General features: G+C 43.1%; 1 protein-coding gene across 3 annotated transcripts in view; it reads left to right on the top strand.

Annotated features, from left to right (window-relative positions):
- Positions 1-1743: 1743 nt before the first annotated feature.
- The window catches only part of LOC144595217 (spermatogenesis-associated protein 13-like), a 98420-nt gene continuing 82432 nt past the window's right edge, over positions 1744-17731 (top strand). Inside the window, exon 1 of one of the 3 annotated variants that reach the window (XM_078402423.1) lies at positions 1744-1878. The gene's annotated coding sequence lies outside the window, so the exon portion shown is untranslated. Of the gene's footprint in view, positions 1879-2101; positions 2206-17731 lie in introns of those variants that run through there. The other 2 variants (XM_078402422.1, XM_078402420.1) reach the window with 2 other exon arrangements.

Raw genomic sequence — 17731 nt, forward strand, 5'->3', positions numbered from 1 at the left:
GACAGGATCCCCCTCGTTCTCACCTTCCACCCCACCAGCCAGCGGATCCAACATATCATCCACCAACATTTCCGTCACCTACAACAGGACCCCACCACTGGCCATATCTTCCCATCCCCTCCCCTCTCTGCATTCCGCAGAGACCGTTCCCTCCGCAACTCCCTGGTCCACTCGTCCCTTCCTACCCAAACCACCCTAACCCCGGGCACTTTCCCTTGCAACCGCACGAGATGCAACACCTGTCCCTTTACCTCCCCCCTCAACTCCATCAAAGGACCCAAACATTCTTTCCAGGTGAGACAGAGGTTCACCTGCACCTCCTCCAACCTCATCTATTGCATCCGCTGCTCTAGATGTCAACTCATCTATATCGGCGAAACCAAGCGCAGGCTCGGCGATCGCTTCGCTGAACACCTGCGCTCGTTCCGCATTAACGCAACTGATCTCCCAGTGGCCCAGCACTTTAACTCCCCCTCCCATTCCCAGTCTGACCTCTCTGTCATGGGCCTCCTCCAGTGCCATAGTGAGGCCCGCCGGAAATTGGAGGAGCAGCAACTCATATTTCGCCTGGGCAGTTTGCGGCCCAGTGGTATGAACGTCGACTTCTCCAACTTCAGATAGCTCCTCTGTCCCTCCCTTCCCCTCCTCCTTCCCAGATCTCCCTCTATCTTCCTGTCTCCACCTATATCCTTCCTTTGTCCCACCCCCGACATCAGTCTGAAGAAGGGTCTCGACCCGAAACGTCACCCATTCCTTCTCTCCCGAGATGCTGCCTGACCTGCTGAGTTACTCCAGCATTTTGTGAATAAATCGATTTGTACCAGCATCTGCAGTTATTTTCTTATACTACAGGTTTGTAGGTTCATTGGCTTCTGTAAATTGTCCCTCGTGTGTAGGATAGTGCTAGTGTAAGGGTGATCGACATGGGTGAGCTGATGGGCCTGTTTCCACGCAGTATCCCTAAAGTCTAAATTATTCCCCTCATGCCGAGAAAACAGATAACAATTCAGAGACATGCACTGATGCTGGAATGTGTTTGGAACATTTCAGGCCGTTCTTCAGAAGAAAAATGATCCCATTCCCGAGGGATCACCACCACCATGCACCACCAGACTCAGGAACAGCTTGTTCCCCTCCATCATCAGGCTTCTGAACGGTCTTTCCCAAAGTTAGGGTACAGTCCGATTCACCTCTACCCCATTGTGGACATTGAACTTTGCCTCTGGAACTGATGCACTACAATGCTGAGAACTATATTCTGCACTCTTTATCTTTCCCTTTGCTCTGCCTTTTGTACTTGATTTTGATCTGATTGTATCTATGCATGGTATTATTTGATCTGTTTGGACAGCATGCAAAACAAAGCTTTTTACTGTACCTCGGTGGTACACGTGACCATGAGTTAAGAATGTTTTATTGTCACACTGGACCAAGTGGACCCGTTGGGCCCAAACCTCTCCTGCATTGGCGCAGCACCCTTTCCTCCCCCCTCTCCCTCCACCCTCCCTCCCCCCTGTTCACTGTACCTTGGTACACGTGACAACAATAAACTAAAGTCTAAAGTTGTGTAGGAAGGAACTGCAGATGCTGGTTTAAACCAGAGACACAAAATGCTGGAGTAACTCAGCGGGACAGGCAGCATCTCCGCTGAGTTACTCTGGCATTTCATGTCTATCTTTCTGAATTCTAAAGTTGTAATTTGTGTTTGTGGTTTTCAGTAGCCTGATGGTTGTTGGCAAGAGGCTGCTCATGAACCTGGACGTTACAGTTTTCGGACTCCTGTACCTTCTTCTTGACGGCAGAGATACAAAATGCTGGAGTAACTACAGCGGGTCAGGCAGCAATAGGTGACCCTTCTTCAGATTAGAGATGTCTCCTGTAAGTACATTGGACGCAGCAACTATAACAAATAAATCATAAACCTAGAGCAAACTCTTTCACCTGTTAAAGATGTAAATGAGGGCAGCCGAAGCCCCGCTCTCTCCCTCCCGGGCGAACGCTGAGCCGTTGCTTTTGATTCAGGGGCGCGCGCGGCGCGGCGCGGCACGGCTGCCTCGTGGGGGCGGCGGGTCGGCGCCGGAGCGTCGAGGGGAAGGGAGGGGAGGAGGAAGGGGAGGGGAGCAGAGTCCGGCCAGCGGCTCGCTCGGTCGATCGGCGGGTAGCTGCACTCCGTGTCCGATATGCGGAGCACCAAAACCAAATTCGGTAAGTTTCGTTGTGTTTATTCTTTGTGTGGAAATGAATGATGAAAGAGAGTGGGAGGAGGGGGGAAGGGGGGGGAACAGGTGGTTTGAAGAAACCCCGGATGGGAATAGAGGAGGAAAGGTGCGAGACTCAGTGAGAGAGGGGAACACGGGTCGAGTAATGGGGCAGTCAGAGGCCTGGGCAGTAACCATCGAAACCGCGCTTACATCGGCTCTAACTCCACTTAAACTCAGTTCAACCGCTGATGCCTGGCCAAGCTCTGACCTGGACTGGATCTCCCCCTCTCGCCTCAGGTCCTGCGGGCACAGCACCAACTTATTTCCATCTTCCCTCTCCTCAACCCTTGGCACTGAAATTGAAGGCGCAGAAATTAAACGCTCGCTCCTCTCGTTACCTGATGGTAAAAGTTTTTGTTTCCGTGCTGTTTTAAAATCGATCTAAAACTCACCGCAGTCCTGGTTGGTGAGAACATTTAGACTTCAACTGGGGGATCCATGGAAACGGCGCAATAAGTCAAGCGGCAACAATGACAATGTGGAAACATTATCAAGCGGCAACAGCGAAAGCTTACTTTTTACAAAATTTAAAACTGCGATGTTCCAGCAATCTCAGACGAAGGACGGAGAGTGTTTATTTGTGATTTGGAGTATTGTGTTTAGTTTTGGTCACTATATAGGAAAGATGTTTTTAAAAGCTGGAAAGGGTGCCGACAACATTTACTAGGAAGTTGCCAGGACTAGAGGGCATGAGTGAAAGGGGTAGGTTGAGCAAGCTAGTACTTTATTCCTTGGATCGCAGGAGAATGAGGCGTGATCTTATAGAAGTATATAAAATGAGGGGAATTGAAGGGGTGAATGTACTGTCTTTTACGCAGAGTAGGGTAATCCAGAACCAGAGGACATAGGTTTAAATTGAAGTGGAGGGGGGATTTATAGGAACCCGAGGAGCAACTTGTTCAAGGGGTGGTAGGTATGTGGAATGAGCAGCCAGTGGAGGTTGTTGAGGTTGGTACTATCGCAATGTTTAAAAACATTTGGACAGGTATGTGCAATAGGCTGGATTTAGAAGGGTATGGGCCAAACGCAGGCAGGTGGGACTAGTGTGGATGGGGGTATGATGATCAGCGTGGGCAAGTTGGGCCGAAGGGCCTGTCTCCTCGCTGTATGACTATGAACTGGAACAATGAAGTTCATCCTTGAAGAAGCCTGAAAACTAATGTCCAGCTTCAGGAGCAGCAGCTTCCCAACAACCATCAAGCTATTGAGCCCGACAAACTCCAGCTGAACCATGAACTGCCTTGATCGCACAAGGAATTTTGAGCTACTTTAAAAACAATTGAACTTTTTGTTGTTTATTATTGTATCTACTGAGTACCACATTTACATACCTGTTGTGCTACTGCAAGTAAGAATTTCAAAGTACCGTTTCAGCACAATTGAAAATCAAACACTGTTGACTTTTACAGGTACATTTGACGCAACAACAATAACAAGTAAATATGCAATAAATTCTCAGCTGTTCTAAATTGAGCTAGACCATGATTTTGCAGAAACCAAATGGCTGTCAACTGAAAGAAAGAGATTAGGAAAATTGTGCCAAGGTGAGGCTTAGAACCTGTGATGTCTGATGGACTATGTGGGGTGGGAGGATCCGTGGCTCCTCCCATGCAGCAGGTGGCACTGCACAGGACAGAGGGAAATGTTTTGTACATAGTTATCTTGGCTGTGCACAGTGTGGAGTGTGCAATCAGATTGTGGAGTTGCAGCCATTTTAGTTGTCTTGCTGCCAGCATTGAGTTGCTGTAATAAAGACGTCTGTTGTACCTTGAAGACTCGCAAAGTTTCATACAGGCATAGAACAAGAACACGAAAGAGCCGAATGGTTAAAACAGAGTAGCTAATTTCAGCTAGCTGCATTTTCCTCCACAAACCGCTGTTTTAAGCAGCGTCATAGAGTCATACAGTGTGGAAATAGGCCCATTGGCCCAACCTGCCTACACTGACCAACATGCTCCATCTATACTAGTCCCACCTGCCTGCGTTTGACCCATGTCCCTCCAAACCTATCCTATCCATATATCTGTCCTAATATTTTTTTAAATGTTGTGATGGTTCCTGCCTCAACCACCTCTGGCAGCTCGTTCCACATCCCTAACGTCCTTTGTGTAAAACAAAAGGTTGTCCCTTGGGTTCATATTAAAACACCCCCCCCCCCCCCCCCACCATTACCTTAAACCTATGCCTCCTTGATTTCCCTAATACCTCAACAGCATTACCACAATAAAGATTCAATATGCCGTAGAAACTCAGCGAGTCAGGACAAATAGTTATCATAAATAGTTGTCATTAGAGGTTGGAGTTGGACGAATGGAAATAGGGTGGAGTACGGGGAGATATAGTTTTCAGGTTGTGTGAAGTTCATGTGATGTGGGAAGAACCGAAACATACAGAAAATAATGTATTATTTTAAATCCTTGGGAGATCAGAAGATAGTTTTCGTTCTTGAATGCCCAGAGATGACTGTTGAGTACACCCTTTATTTAATACACGATGTTTATAATAATAGTTATATTTTGAAGAGGTGGAAAAGCTATTCAGGAGACAGAAAAGCCAGAAATATCCAGGACCGGACAATGTTTCCCCCTCTACCCTCAAGCTCTGTGCCGAACAACTGGCACCAGTCTACACAGACATTTTCAATCAGTCCCTGCAAACCTGCATGGTCCCTGCCTGCTTGTCTTCACTATTGTTCCTGTACTCCAAAAAACAAGGATTACTGGTCTTAATGACTACTGACCTGCCGCACTGACCTCTGTAATCATGAAGATTTTTGAAAGACTTGTGCTTGCCCAGCTGAAAAATATCACAAATCCCCTGCTGGACCTCCTGCGGTTTGCATACCGGGCCTATAGATCAGTGGATGACGCAGTCAACCTAGGGCTGCACTTCATCCTCCAGCACCTAGACCGCCAGGGGACCTATGCAAGGATTTTGTTTGTGGATTTTAGCTCTGCATTCAACATCATTGTGCCAGAGCTACTGCACTCCAAACTCTTCCAGTTGACTGTGCCTGAACCCCTCTGTCAATGGATCACCAACTTCCTGACTGCAGGTGAGGCTGGGAAAGCACATCTCAGACCCTCAGCATAGGAGCACCGCAAGGATGCGTACTCCCCCATCTCCTTTACTCTCTCTACATCAACGACTGCACCTCCACAGACACCTCTGTCAAGCTTCTCAAGTTTGCGGATGACACAACCCTGATTGGACTGATCCAGGATGGGGAGGATTCTGCCTACAGACAGGAAGTGACACAGCTGGCATCCAGGTGCCACCGCAACATCCGGGAGCTCAATTCACTTAAGACGGTGGAATTGATTATAGACTTTAGGAGAGCTCCCCCACTCACCAACAGCAACACCACAGTTACATCTGTGCAGATTTAAATTCCTTGGAACCATCATCTCCAGGGACCTTAAATGGGGGGGCACCATCGACTCCACAGTCAAAAAGGCCTAACAGAGGATGTACTTCCTGCGGCAGCTGAGAAAACACAATCTGCCACAGGCAATGATGGTCCAGTTTTATACTGCTATCATAGAGTCTGTCCTCACCTTCTCCATCATGGTCTGGTTTGGCTCAGCCACCAAGCATGACATCCGGAGGCTGCATCGCATCGTTCGATTAGCTGAGAAGGTTGTTGGCTGCAACCATCCCCCCATTGACTAATTGTACACTGCAAGGACCAGGAAGCGAGCGGGTAAGATCATCTCTGACCCCTCTCACCCTGGCCACAAACTCTGAAGTACTTCCTTCTGGGAGGCGACTCCAGACTGTCAAAGCCGCCACAGCCAGATATAAAAACAGCTTTTTTTCCCCACGAGCAGCAACTCTACTCAACAGACAAAAGTCTGTAGCCTCCTTTTGCTCTGGTATTTTATTTTATTCTTCACATGTTTAAATTATGTTTTATTTTTAATCGTCTACTGTATATCGTGTTGCGATATTCCTTGTATGTATACATACTTGGATAATAAAAGTTATTCAATTCCATTCAGTTTTTAATCGAAAATTTCCTAAGTAACAAGGACAGATTAGATTTTTGTCTGACATGGTCTGTTATTACTTATTAACAACTGCAATTGAATTTAACTTTAATCTTTTTGGGGGGGAAAGGGTGTCATTGCTAATATGCAGTTTTCTGTTAGTACATAAATAGTCATAGATTAAAGGAGACCATCTACTTAAGATTTTCAATTATGTTGTTGAGTGACATGACATCAGTCGAAAGATATGAAACACATTTTGCTAGAAATATGGTAGGCATTCCCATGTGGCCAAATAGCAATTAAATGTATGAGCTCAGGAGCCCATCCTACCAAAATCAACTATAGTAAACCTTCTTTATAACAGTCCATGGCCGGGAGAGGACAGGGGAGGAAATTGTGTCAATTATTGCCGATTATCCACTGTAACCTAGTACGGTATTATCATGGTATATATATTCTCGTCAGTCTTTCGGTCTCACACAGAAGAAAATGGCCTTGAACTGAGCCTGAAGCCAAACACATCCCCAGTATTTTATGTGTAGGAAAGAACTGCAGATGCTGGTTTAATGCTGGAGTAACTCAGGCAGCATCCTATTCCTTCTCTCCAGAGATGTTGCCTGTCCTGCTGAGTTACTCCAGCATTTTGTGTCTACCCAGTATTTTAAATCAGACACTGGGAACTGCAGCCGGGGAGGTGGCTTGGGCAGCTGGGGCTGTAGGTAGCTGGGGAGATGGCGTGAACCGTATGTGATGCGAGCTGCCGGGCCTGTAAGCGGCCGGGCAGGCAGCGCGAGCTGGGGATGGCGTTGGCGGCCACCTGTAGGTCAGTAGGTCTGTCTGCTGCAACCAATATCTGTTATAAAGAGTTCCATTAAAACGAGGGTTTGCTGTACCGTTCTTTGCTATCACACTTTGATCATGCTGCAATTATGGGACGTGTAATCATTTGAATTGTCGGAGTTTTGTTTGAATAGGGCGAAAATGGAGATTATACATTTAGTATTAAATTGCAAAGGATCCATTTAGTCTTGATTCTTTTTTGCATTTTAGTGCATAAAAATGAAGCTTGATGTCATAAAGTGCTTGAAATTGAATTACTTGCCTTTAATTTAATGAAAAAATTACCTAACGCGAGAATCAGTGAAACCGTACAAGCAAATGTTTCTTTAAACTCACCCAATTTTCCACATGTTTTTAATGGGGGAGGCCCAGTTGGAATTATTGGAATTAAAACAAAATTAAAAAATATATAATGCACCAGAAGGATATGCCATCATCAGACTTTTCATATTTATTTTCATATTTCAGATACAGTGCGGAAACAGGCCTTTTCGGCCCACCAAGTCCGCACCGCCCAGTGATCCCCGCACACTAACACTATCCTACACACACTAGGGACAATTTTTACATTTACCCGATCAATTAACCTACATACCTGTACGTCTTTGGAGTGTGGGAGGAAACCGAAGATCTCGGAGAAAACCCACGCAGGTCACGGGGAGAAGGTACAAACTCCTTACAGTACAGCACCCGTAGTCAGGATCGAACCTGAGTCTCCGGCGCTGCATTCACTGTAAAGCAGCAACTCTACCGCTGCGCTACCGTGCCGCCTTTCTAACTTAATAGTTATATATGAAGACTTGCTGGAATTAAATTGTGATCTTGATTATAGCGAGGTGTTAGAAGCATTTTTAAAAGTCATTTGGCATCCACTAACAGAAAATGGTTCACTTTTTTGTTTTCTCTTTTGCCATTGACTTGTTTTCCACACTAACTTCCTCCAAGGTACCTTGTCAGTTCCCCTGTTCCAAACAATTGACATTTTGAGAACTGGACTCTTTCAGATCAGGTAACACACAGAAATATTTTTTTACTCCTGTTGTTCTCTGGTTCCTCTGAAACACTCCCAACGATATATCCGTCGGCCACTCTTCTTCATGGTGGCCCTTTGGTCAAATCATCTTCAGAATTGGAGCCTGAATTACACTGAGGACTTCCCAGATATTTGTAATAGCATATTGGAACTGTTCAATTTAGGGAGTAGAGTGCACCTTAGTTTAGCTTGTCATCGAGAAACAGGCATCTGTTCAACTAAAGGGCCTGTCTCACTTCGGCGATTTTTAAGGCGACTACAGGTGACTAGGCTGTTGCCGGTGTGTCGCGGGCATGGTCGTGAGTAATCTCCAAAAAGTCGTAGCTTTTTTCTGGTCGCCGCGGAATTTTCTTCCTGGTCAAACATTTTCGGCGACTGTTAGCTTGACGCCAATGATCGTAGCTTGTCGTATCCTGACATGGGCGCTGTTGTAAGTTATCGCCAGGTTGTCGCCAGGTGACGTAGGTTGTCTCCGGTACTGACGACGGATGAATTTCACAGACCTCTTCTTCCCCATTCTTCTTTTTCTTCTGACTATCAGAATTTGAAACGTGAGGGCCGCTGCAAGCAGCAGGGCTTGCATTTCATGTAAGAGCAATGCCATCATATGTTGCTTCCTGGCAGTCATGATGCAGAATGATTGGAGACCCTGCCCACACCCCTTTGGTGCCAAATTTACGTGAAATGGCTGCCATTGTCATCAGTTGTGACCTGACAGGGTCATAGCTTGTCGAGGGTGGAGGTAGGTTGACTTCGGTTGTCGTAGGTTGTCGCTGTCATAGGTGGACGTCCTAGGTCGCGACGACTGGGTCACCGGTTGTCGGTAGCTTGCCGTCAACTAGGTGGTAGGTTGTCGTAGCTTGTCGCAGACATTGTCGTAGACATTGTCGTAGGGGGAGTCCAGTCGCCGGTTTTTCGCCGATCTGCTACGACTTTGACAAATGCCGGCAGTTACCTTAAAAATCGCCGAACTGGGACAGGCCCTTTAAATAGGCATTTTTTAACATTAAAACAAATTATGCTGGGCTAATGGCATTTTTTTACATTTGTCTTTTTTACATTTACTTTGCTGCAGTTTTAAGTTTCCATCTATGAATCAATTGAACAAATGATTCAAAGTTGGAAACTTAAAACTGTTACAAAGTGTACTTATTTACCTACTGGTAGATTACAAATGTAAAAAAAAAATGCTATTTGCCCAGTATAATTTTTTGCCTTTTGGGGATGAAGGACATTATTGGTTTTATCATGAGACTACTGGACATCAACTCATAGATGTTTTGAAGGCCCACGTAACGGTACAGGCAAGAATTTGTGGTGCTTCAAACGAAAGTGGATTAGGATTGTTGTTGCCAACAGAACTTGAAGAGATTAATATCAACTAATACTGATCTTCCACTTTCATCTTCTGGAGTAATACTTTTGGAAGTGGTAACAATTAGAACACTGACCTGTTGCATGTCTGTAGCAGTACTGATTTTTAAAAAATGACCACAGCACAGTTTTGGAGCCGAAGGCATGGTTATGGTTGTAAATTTGCCCGGTGTGGGACGAATAAAGGAATATATGATTGTTATAATGAAGGCATACCTTACTGACGAGTAGGCATATCATTCTGCTAAATGTAATTCAAATGTAATTCAAAATCAGTTTAGCAGTTGAAACTGGGGAAATTATGAGGTGCACTGAGCCTTCAGCAGCAGACAAAATGCATTCTGTCATTGTCTATAATCTTCTGGCATAACATGTTTCTTACTCTACTATCAAGACCACAAGTCAAGATGTAGACTCTAGTTCATTTAAATGTAAAAAAATACATTGGGAGCAGCATCAGGCATACCTAAAAATAGTCTGCTGAGTTTGTGAAGATACAGCACAAGACTGCATAAAAACAACGTGCAATAGGCAAAGTTAAGTGATTCCTGAGATAGAGATCAGATTAAAGCACTGCAGTCTTTCCATTTTTTTTTAAACCGTGGTGGAGGTATGAATAATAAGAGGAGAGGAGTAAAGGAATAAAGTTGAGGCTGAAGTGTTAGGAATCGTCTTATTCAAAACATGGCAAGCTCAGAGTAGGATGCAGTATAAGTACCAGGCAGCATGAAGCTCAGGATTACCCTCATGACTGAACAGAAGCGTTTTGCAAAATAGTCCCCCAGTTTTTTTCCAATGTAGTGTAGCCCATCTTATTAAAACCAAATACAATTGACTGAATTGGAAGAAGTGCAAGTTAATTGCTGCTTTACCAGGAAGACTTCTGGGTCCCAGTATGATGGGAAAGGTTGATTTAAAAGGATGGGTGTTGCATGGGAAGGTATCCGTTGTACAAGGTATCTTGATCTAGGCTTTTGTAAAAATGTACCTTTAATTAAAAAAATGAAACAGGTAGATGATCCTTTGTTCATCATGAGTGAGCAAGATTAAACAAGGTAGTATAAGAAAATAACTGCAGATGCTGGTACAAATTGAAGGTATTTATTCACAAAATGCTGGAGTAACTCAGCAGGTCAGGCAGCATCTCAGGAGAGAAGGAATGGGTGACGTCACCCATTCCTTCTCTCCTGAGATGCTGCCTGGCCTGCTGAGTTACTCCAGCATTTTTTGAGATTAAACAAGGTAGTTCATTTGGAAGGAGCTATATTTTGTGTCAGTCTTTTCTAATGCCATTTCCAGTTAAATTGCTTTGCTTCAATCTATCTTTGTGATGATGTTTTGGGGGAATTATGCCAAACTATGGCCCTTTGAGCCAACACCACCATTCAATATGATCATGGTTGATCATCCAAAACCAGTACCCCCTTCCTGCTTTCTCCCCATATCCCTTGATTCAGTTAGCCCTAACAGCTATATCTAACTCTCTCTTGAAAACATCCAGTGAATTGGCCTCCACGGCCTTCTGTGGCAGAGAATTCCACAGATTCACAACACTCAGGGTGAAAACGTTTTTCCTCATCTCAGTCCAAAATGGCCTACACCTTATTCTTAAACTGTGACCCCTGTTTCTGGATTCCCCCAACATCAGGAACATTTTTCCTGCATTTAGCCTGTCCAATCCCTTAAGAATGTTGTATGTTTCTATAAGATCCCCTCTCATCCTTCAAAATTCCAGTGAATATAAGCCCAATCGATCCATTATTAAGGAACATGCTAAATATTATTTTGTAAAGATAGTGACATCCATTGAAACCTCCAAAGCATGTGTGGCATGGTGAGGACGTGGTACGTAAAATTGCAGTGGACCCAGGGGATTTAATAGTCAGGGGGATAGGTGTATGTCACTACAATAGCTTGTGGATAAAGTACATTGGTGAAAGGATGCAAAACATTTTGAAATCCAATTGGAAGGAATATTGAAGAAACCCCCACTAAAGAGATTATTCTTGCGGAGTAGAAATATGTTATCAGCACATCAAGGGCCTGTCCCAGTTAGGCGATTTTAAGGCGACTGCCGGCGACTAGGCTTTTGCTGAACGTTCGCCGGGGTGTGGCGGGCAAGATCGTGAGGAGTCTTCAATGAATCGTGGATATTGGCGCGTCGCGGAAAAATTTACCTGCTAGAAATTTCTCGGCACAGCTGGCTTGTCACCAGGTAGCTTATTGCGGGCGCTGTCGCATGCTGTTCCCAGGTTTGCTAGGTTGTCGCCTGTACTGAGGACGGATGAATTTCATGGTTGACTACCAACGTCAACCGGAGACAGGTACCGGGGTCAGGAGAAGATAAGGTCTGACAGGAACTGTCAAAACCCGTTTTGACAGCTGACAGAAGTGCAGCTGCAACAGCCAGGTGTGGAATGGGGGCAGAGACCGTGATGCTGTCAAAGGTGGGTAGACACTTGAACAAACCGACAGCAAGGTCCGGCCAGTGAAAGTTTTAGGCATATTTTGTAATCGTTTGAAGTGTCCGTTTTAAAAAAGATTTTGGCATGTAGTTATCCATCTTTCATAGGAATATAGTTTGTTGTAATAAAGTTGATTTTGGTGATTAAAAAAAAATTAGAGTCTGGATTTATTATGTTTCTAAGTTCTTTACCATGTCATCTCATTCAAAGATTCTAGTCTCATTCATTTTGACCAATGAAATAAATCGCTGACACATGCACTGCACTATGAGAACTCTTTTCATTCATTTATTTATTTATTCACTGAAAAACCCTTGCCGCAGATGCATTTAGAAGCACGTAATATTAAATTAAGAAAAGGCATTTGAAGATACCAGAAGATAGTTTTGTTCAACCAATTTATTTACCATCAGGACATTTGACAGGTAGATTGGAGGCGACAGTTTGACGGTCAGGTAAGTGTGGGAATTTTGCGATGTTTCCGAAGACGATGTAATCTCTTAGCCAGGTGCTAATTTCACAAAAAAAGAAACTTATATAGACCTGACTTGGCATTGTCGTAGGGTAAAAGAAAATTTTGCCGATCTGCTATGACTTTGGCAGTCGCCATAAAAATTGCGTAACTGGGACAGGCCCTTCAGTTATCTGAGTCTTGAATCATCTTCCCATTAGCTCAGGTATAATCTCAAACTTCCAACCTAGCTCATTGTGGACCAATCATTTAAAAAATCTGTACTTTCTCTAATGGGAAACTAATGCTGTTAGACAATATTCTGAAGTCTGGTATTTATCTTTGTTCACTACATATTACACTTGTGTATGGCTTGATTGCACTTGTGTCATACAATTTGACTTGATGGCATGCAAAAAATGCTTTTAACTACCTCGATACATGTGACAGTAATATATCAATCGAGAAAAGTTAGAGTTATGAAGGAGGAAATGCACCCATATGGCCCTTATCTGACAGCCACCTTTGCATGTCGCTGAATGCAAATGTGCATAAGAGCTGGATATACAAGCACCAAGTGTTGCTAGGTGCTGAGGTCGTATCTGACCCTTGTTTTGTGCAATCTGATATTTTACTCTTTGCACTCACTACCTTTTGTACTTGAGTACGGCTTGATTCTAATCGTGTAGAATATGATTTGACTGGATAGCGTGGAAACAAATGTTTTCATTCTATCTTGGTACACATAATAATAATAAACCAATACTTATCTGTGATATTGGTTTGGCTTTCTCGTTATTCGTATAGATTAATGTGGTGGACATGTTTGGTAGCCCTGCATTTTGCCCCTATATATGCTCTTTTGATTGTATTATGGCTCTCTAACTGCTGCCATTAACCCATTGATTTTCACTTACCCTTTCGTAATCTTAGCATCCTTCTATTACAAATATTCTCTTTCTCTGTGATCTTCCCTGCAACTTTTCGCTCCTTCCCAGTTTTGACAAGAAATCTCCTAAAATATTTGCTCTGCATCTCTTTCCATTGATGGCACAGTAGTGGCAGAGACCCGGGTTCAATACTGACTTCTGGTGCCATCTGCATAGAGATTGCATGGCTCCAGTGACCATCTGAGTTTCCTCCAGGTGCTGTGGATTTTTCTGGCATTCTAAAAGCATGCAGGTTGGTGGGTTAGTTGGGCACTGGTGTGCATGTGAGTGGTAGAATCAGGGGAGTTGATGAGAATATGGGGATAATATAAGGTGGGTTAATGCATGATCTGTAAATGGTGGTTGATGATTGGTGTGGGCTGTAAGGCCTGCTCCATTGCTATGTTTGTGCTCCTGTGTGGAGTTTGCAGGTTCTCGTTGTGACCTGGTGGGTTTCCTCTGGATGCTCCGGTTTACTCCCACATCCCAAAGACGTGGGTTTGTGAGTTAATTGGCCTCTGGAAATTGCCCTTAGTGTGAAGGGAGTGTGTAGAACTAGCATGTGAACGGTTGACTGAGGATCGGCATGGACTCGGTAGACTGAAGGGCCTGTTTCCATGCTCTATCTCTAAACAAAACTAGCTTATCTCTTTGGAACTCTAAGATGCTGCCTGACCAGATGACATTTTAGGATTTTCTGTTTTGCTCTGTAAAACCCTGATAGTCTGGCATGCTTGGAACTTTGCTGCATAGTCAGATTTTCCGGACTGTTAGACAGTATTTTTGTTAATATCCCAACACGTTTCCACTGAACTTAAAAACAAAATGTTATATAGTATTAGAATTCTTCCAGTGAACAAGGTATGTATAGAGGGGAACAGAGACCCTGGTGAGCGGTAGGGGAGCACAGAAACTGGGGGACCCGGTGAATTGACAATAGACTGCCTTAAAATGAAAGGAATATGACCATTATCTGAGTTGTGAGTGTCAACCTGCATGATCCTATGTTGATTGTCAAAGTGGCAGTCTTGCTGTTTATTATGGCATACTGACGATGATATCTATTTATAATATCCGTATTCTAAAAACATCTGAAATCTAATCTTTATGAAGCAAGTGACTCAAGTTGAATATTCACAAATCCATCGATTGAACATAATGTGAAACTTTACATTTTGAACTCGTTAAATGGTTCATATTATGTTTGATATTATGTCAAAGGTTGGTGTCCATAATCTAAATATATCTATAACTTTATAGAGTGTGGATTAAGGCACACTTCACTAACTTTTTAGTATTATTAATGGCATAAGGAAATGGGCAGTTTGCCTATTCTATAATTTGTGTATCCTTATGTCATGTACTATTACTTATAGTGATCTAAAGACTTGACAGTTTTCAAATTGTTTTGCTTGCAAAGTGTTGCTTGTTGTTGAGATAATGAAATGCAATGAAACATCACTGCCTTGTTATAGTATATGTGCCATATTCAAAGTCACATTCAGTTTTGTTTCAGCCAGGTTTGAATTAAATATATTCTGTGCAATAGTCCATTGTTTAAACCTGAGCATGAATAAACAAATTAATGCAAATTTAACATATGTGAAGAAGGAACAAGTAATTGTGGCATATTAAATAGCTGTTTTAAAGAACTGCGGCATGTATGATGATGGGCCAAATGTTCTTTGGTGTGCTCTAACTTTCAAGATTGCTACCAAAAATTGATATGGATTTGTTTTATGTCTAGACTAAGAGAAAATAATTTGATAACTAGCTTATTGTCATATAGAGTAACATGGGATAATATTTTCTTAGTGTTTTTGAAAAATCAGCTGAAATGTTGCATTCAAACCCGATGGCAAACTTGTTAATGAGATCCAAGGCGAGCTGGCTCATAGGATACAAAATTGGATTGGAAGCAGAGAGTGATGGTGAAAGAATGTTTTTCTGATTGAAATTCCATGACTAATGTTGTACTACTGGGCTCGGTGCTGAGACCTTTGCTCTTTGTGGTATATATTAACCACTGGGATGTGGAACGTAGGTGGAATGAATTGTAAGTTTGTTGATAATGCAAAAATTGGTGGAATTGTGCAAGACCACAGCAAGATATAGGTCATTTAGAAAGTTGGATGGAGCATTAGCAGATGGAATTTAATTCAAACATTTGTGAAATATGTTTTTGCAAAGTCATGTATGGGGAGAATATCTATTGCAAAGGATGGGCCACAAAGTCAGTGCAGAAAGATCCAGGAGTCCAAGTCCATTGTTTGCTAAAAATGGCAACACAGGTGGATATGGTGTTGTAGAAGACCTAAGGCGTGCTAGCCTTCGTGGTTGGTGCATGGAATATAAGAATTGGTGTTTTGCTGCAAATTTACAAAACACTGGTTAGGCCAGAGTATTGTGCGCAGTTCTGATTGGAGTTGCAAAACTTTTGTAACAATATGGAAATAAGGAACTGCAGATGCTGGTTTATAAACAAAGGCACAAAATGCTGGAGTAACCCAGCAGGTCGGGCAGTATTTCTGGAGAACATGGATAGGTGTTTTGGCTCGGGACCCTTCTTCAAAATGATGTGGGTTTTGCTTGTGAAAATGCAGAGGAGATTCAACAGAATACGGCTTGGATTGGGGAACTTTAGTTATGGGGGAGATGGAATAGGGTGTATTTTTCCTGGAGCAAAAGAAGCCGAGGGTGTAATATGGTGGAAGTATATAAAATGATGACAGACTTAGATAACCCTACCATATGAAAATAATTTGCTTATCGAAAACAAGAGATGTGAGGCCAGAGATTTAAAAGGAATCTTGTGGGTAAGTCTGCACAAAGTCTTCACTTTCATTTGTTCACTTTCTTCATCTGCTAAAACATCAGAAACATTATAAACCTTTTGTTGGATCAATGTTAGGTTAATCAGTGCATGCCACAGATTTTTGGATTCAGACTCAGATTATTTTGGATTCAGATTATTGTTATTAGCTTATCCATTTCATTTTTAATTATAGTGTTCGGTTTAGTTATTATCGTCAATTTCATTGTTGCCATTCCCTTTACATATTCCAGAATTTGTGCCTTGTCTGTTACAATTACCCCAACGTTGAACAGTTTATTGTTTTCTGGAATATCTCCAGGAAACAGTCTTTGTGGGTGAAGCAGTGATTCACTTGCATCGCTTCAAATCTAGTCATGGAGTTATAGTCATACAACATGGAAACAAGTCTTTCGGCCCAACTTGCCCATGCTGACCAAGATGCCCCATCTAAACGAGTCCCATCTGCCCATGTTTGGCCCATATCCCACTAAACTTTTCCTATCCATGTACCTGTCCAAATACCTTTTAAAATGTTGTTATAGTATCTGCCTCAACTATGTCACTGGCAGCTCATTCCATATACCCACCACCTGTGTGAAACTAGTGTTTTGTATTTGGTGTTCACTAAATGATCTCCCCAATATTGGGGAAATCAAATGAACAGCGGGGAAAAACTTTGCGGAACCCTGCGTATTGCCCACAGGGATGACCCCGATGACACTGAACTTCCAGTTGCTTGTCACTTTAATTCGCTTTGATTGGTGGTCTCTGCACTGTAATTTTGAGGTCAATGTAAACTTGAGTAATAGCACCTCATCTTCTGCTTGGGCACATTGCAGCATCCTAGACACAATATCCATCGTAACAATCTGGCATAACTTATTTTTTCGGTTTGTAGCAGAGAACTAGCCATTTCTACCATTCAGCAGTTTTATTTCCTCATAGCAATTTTTCCTTTTGCTGAGGTGTAAAATTGGTGGTCAGCACTGGTCAGTCATGCCATAGCCGTGTATCTGCTCACCAATGAGCAGACTGTTGATTACTAGAGCCACATTATTGACATAAATTTTGTTCACTTCATTTTTCCACTTCTCACCAAGCCGATCATTAAATCTGAAAATTGCATGAAGTGATAATTTCTGAACTATTATTTACACTTATTTTTTAAAAAGTCACATTATATGTGAATGGAAGTCCTCCATTTCCAAGTAGCTAGGTAATGCAAGGCAAGTTTAGTTTAGAGATACAGCGTGGAAACAGGCCCTTCGGCCCCCTCTGTGCCGTCCAACAATCACTCGTTCATTTGTTCTATGTTATCTCATCGTTGCATCCTACACATTAGGGGCAATTTACAGAAGCCAATAAACCTGCAACCTGCAGGTCTTTGGACTGTGGGAGGAAACCAGAGCACCCGGAGAAAACCCATGGAGAATGTACAAACTTCATACGGACAGCACCCTTAGACAGGATTGAACCCACTCTGGCGCTGAGGCAGCATCTCTACCGCTGCGCCACTGTGCTTTTTTCTATTGGGATGGGAGGGGGGAGAAGGTATTTTTATTTTGCTTATG

The sequence above is a fragment of the Rhinoraja longicauda genome, chromosome 7 (assembly GCF_053455715.1).
Source record: "Rhinoraja longicauda isolate Sanriku21f chromosome 7, sRhiLon1.1, whole genome shotgun sequence".
Classification (NCBI taxonomy): Eukaryota; Metazoa; Chordata; class Chondrichthyes; order Rajiformes; family Arhynchobatidae; genus Rhinoraja; species Rhinoraja longicauda.